The 4,244-nt window shown below is 38.4% G+C and overlaps 1 protein-coding gene across 3 annotated transcripts in view; it reads left to right on the plus strand.

The window, feature by feature from the left end:
* Nucleotides 1–4,244, plus strand: part of LOC106868411 (neuropeptide CCHamide-2 receptor) — a 52,500-nt gene that overhangs the window by 6,188 nt on the left and 42,068 nt on the right. Inside the window, exon 1 of one of the 3 annotated variants that reach the window (XM_052978379.1) lies at nt 3,232–3,886. The exons of the other annotated variants lie outside the window; for them this stretch is intronic. The gene's annotated coding sequence lies outside the window, so the exon portion shown is untranslated. Of the gene's footprint in view, nt 1–3,231; nt 3,887–4,244 lie in introns of those variants that run through there. 3 annotated transcript variants of the gene reach the window in all.

The raw sequence follows: 4,244 nt of genomic DNA on the forward strand, positions 1-4,244 counted from the left end.
AGAGAGACTTTTATATACTTATATTAAGGTGGCGACCTAACAGAATCATGAATGCGTCGGACAAAATGCTTAGCGGCATTGCTATTCCGTCCGTCGTTACGTTCTGAGTTCGAGTGACGCTGGGGGTCGACTTTGCCTTTCATTCCTTTCGACTTAACCCCCCGGAAACCAATATTGGAACCAATATATTTGCATAATAAATAGTATATATATATATATATATATATATATGCGTATGTGCATATACTCATGTACGTACACACATTCAAATATTTGCATTTATGACCTACATCTGTCGCTGTATGCGTGAGATACAATCATTAACTTTGCTATTGTTATTGCAAAATGCTATCAATTCCAAAAAGTAGGTTCTTCATATATATATATATAAAAAGCTGGTGGCACAGAAGTTTAATACAATACAATTTATGTACCTATATATAATATCTAACTATTTATCTTTCTTTCTATCTATCTATTTATTTGTATATATTGCAAAGACTAGCGTAGAGGAGGGCCAGGTGTGACAGTTCACATATATCTATGAAGTTAACGGTGCCTGTTTTTCTCTTAATATAAAGACACTTTGTTAAAAAAAAGAAATGTACTACTTTTATGAATCGTTCTTACGTTTGCTTTTTGCTATTTCTAAGTATACATGTACACGAGTATACCCGTTTATCCATAGATATATCCGTTAATCCATGGGTAACGTTAGAGGTATACCGGTAAGCTACGAGTAAATCATTTTTTTTTTACGGCCAATAGCTAAAAACGAGCAGCTTAAATAGGATCTATACTTCATACCTAGTTATTTGTGCCTACTGTAATCTTTGCACGGTCCCGTGTACGTGTACATATAATTATATATACAGTTGCGTGTATATAACTATATAGAGAGAGATAGAGAAAGGGAGAAAGAGTAATATGTAAATAGACAAAGAATATATCGATAAATATAGTCAAGTACTTAGTATGAATGCGTTTGCATAGTCAACGTATGTATATGCTGTCTGTATGTATTATGCATGTATGTGTATATGCTTGTATGCATATATGCATGCATTGTTTATGCATGTTTGTATGCATGAGTATGTATGCATGAGTATGTATGCATGTATGTTTATGTGTGTACGTGTTTCTTGGAAGTTATCAAACTTAGTTTTCACAATACACCTGGCGTTACTCTGTTGTCTCTCTATACTATATATATATTTATACCCGCATACATATATGTATATGCAATCGCATTTCTCGTTTTTATTGGTTTTCTTTTCTTCGTAAAACTTTTACAATTATAAATTCATTATTCCAAAATGTCCCAAGGAAATCACCTGACCCCCTCCTCCTTATCTTTATTAAAGGCCGGAAAGAAAGAATTAGAGAGACAGAGAGAGAGAGAGAGAGAGAGAGAGAGAGAGAGAGAGAGAGAGAGAGAGAGAGAGAGAGAGAGATGGTTGTGAGGGGAAAGAAAATGAGGGCAGATTGCTTTTGGTTGAAGATATGGCATGATGGAGAAAAAGCAGAAAGCAATGCCGGGAACGGACGAATAAAAGCCGGCACACCGGGCTGATCACGTTGGCTAAGTTCTAGAAATAAAAACACCACCATCACCTCCATTACCACTACAACCACCACGTAAACAGTGGCACCATTATAATAACACTTTCTGTGAATATCATCATCATCATCATAATCACTATAACAAACGCTGCTTCAATCACCATCTCCATCGTCTGCACTTTCATTAATTATCCAGCTTTTACTAGCTTTAATTTACCATCACCTTGCACAGCCCATTTCTATCTTCGTCGTTGTCTGTCACAAGGCTCCCGTAAAAAAAAAAAGCTGAAAAACAAAAATAGAGAGTATACCCTCGCTACAATCGCCGCCGCCTTCATAATAGTTTTGTCTTTTGGACTTCGACTGCGGCGGTATGGCGTTGGTGGCGTTTGCGGTGGGTTGAGAGTGCTAGAGGTTGAGGTGAGGACGGCTTGAAAGGCGGCTCCTGTTACAAAACTAATGTCAAGACCTGGGATGAGAAAAAAAAGAAAAAAAAAGAAAGCTGGGTGAATGAAGACAGGTGTGTGTGTGAGTGTGTGTGTGTGTGTGTGTGTGTGTGTGAGTGTGTGTGTGTGTGTGTGTGAGTGTGTGTTTTGTGGACCAGGTAGATAGAGTGATAGCTTTAGATACATGAACAGACAGATAGATGCACACAAGCATGTATGCATACATTCATGTATGCATGCATGCATGCATGTATACGTACGTATGTACCATCTTCTTTTAATTTCTATCTTTTACTTGTTTCAATCATTAAACTGTGGCCATGCTGGAGCGCTGCCCTGAAGAATTTTTAGTCGAATGTACAACCTCTGTACTTATTTTTTAAAAGCCTCGTATTTTTCCATCGGTGTTATTTGCCGAACCACTAGGCTACTGGGAGGTAAACACACCAGCACCTGTTGTCAAGCAATGGTGGGGGTACAGACACAAAGACACACACACACACACACACACACACACATATGTGTATATATATATATATATATATATATATATATATATATATATATAAACACAACGGGCTTCCTTCAGTTTCCGTCTGCCACATCCACTCGCAATGTTTTGATCGGCCCAAGACACTTGCCAAATGTGCCACGCAGTGGGACTGAACTTCGAACCATGTGTTTAGGAAGCACGCTTCTTACCACACAGCTACACCTGCGCTCCTATATATACATACGCACCATATATATACATGCATATATATACCGACGTACATTCATACATGCATATATACTACATACATAGTACATTCGTACATACATACATGCCTACATACATACCTACAAATAAACAAATATAGTGATGATGGTGGTTGTTGTCACGATAAAGAGTTTTTGCGGTAGGTTAGTTACAGCACTATATGTTAAGTATTAATAGCTAATATATATTTCTTATACACACTCACTGTATATTAATAGCCACTATATATTCATATACACCTTGTTTATATTTATAACTACTCCAAATTTATACACGCCTTTATTAAAACAGGTACCCAGTGACATGTTGTTAGCAAAGGTCAGCGATAATAACCGATATTCAGTTATACATACACACACACACACTTATATATGTGTGTGTGTGTGTGTGTGTGTGTGTGTGTATGTATTCACACTTAGTCATATGGGGGCGGGGTAATGGACTTGATAGCAAACCAAACCCTTTATTTTTTATTTATTTAAGTCATTGAACTGGGACCATGCTGTTGCACTGAAAACGACTCCAGTGCTTTTTTCCTATCGTTCCTGTTTGCTGAAACCGTCAAGTTACGGGGACGTAAAGAAACCAACACCGGTTGTCAAGTGGTGGAATGTACAGACATACATTGTAAAAGATAAAACTCCACTTCGTTCACGATTGACCATGGTATTGCACCACCTTGAAACGTTCCTCTCCGAGGCACAAGTCCTGGCAAGGTTGTTTGTTTGTGATAGACCAGTAGTTGTCCATGCGTGCCAGTCTCCCTTCACGCCACCGATGTTATCCAAGCGAAAGGCAAAAGCTGGTACAGCTTCGCACCAGTGGCATTGCAATTCATTTCCTACAGTCAAGTGAACTGGAACAACATGGAATGAAGCGTCTTGCTCAAGAACGAAACACCACCCGGTCCCAAAAACGAACTCGCAACCTCAGATTGTAAGCCCAACGCTCTAACTACTGAGCTATGCACCTTGATACAGAGAGAAAGAGATAAAGAGAGGGGCGGGCTTCTGCACAGTTTCCGTCTACCAAATTCATTCACAAAGCATTGGTCGGCACGAGGTTATAGAAGAAGTGTCAAGTGGTGGAACTGAACCCGAAACCACGTAGCTGCAAAGTGAGTTTCTGTGCTTAATATTAGTGCCTATATAATTAATATAAATCCTTATATAGCTTTTTACTATTGGTCCCAAAGTGGCGAGGTGGCAGAATTTTTAGCACTCCAGGCAAAATGCTTACCGGCACTTTGTCCATTTTGACGTTTCTGAGTTCAAATTCCTCCGAAGTCGACTTTGTCTTTCATTCTTTCACGGTCGATAAAATAAGTTCCAGTGCAGTACTTGGGTTGATCTAGTTGACTTACCGTCTCCCTACGAAATTGCTGTCCCAAGATTTGAAAACAATATTGTCCCTCTATGCTTTTTTTCCATTTTCTCTGATGATAGCTTTAATATATATATATATATATATATATA

Source organism: Octopus bimaculoides, chromosome 2 (genome assembly GCF_001194135.2).
Source record: "Octopus bimaculoides isolate UCB-OBI-ISO-001 chromosome 2, ASM119413v2, whole genome shotgun sequence".
Lineage (NCBI taxonomy): Eukaryota > Metazoa > Mollusca > Cephalopoda > Octopoda > Octopodidae > Octopus > Octopus bimaculoides.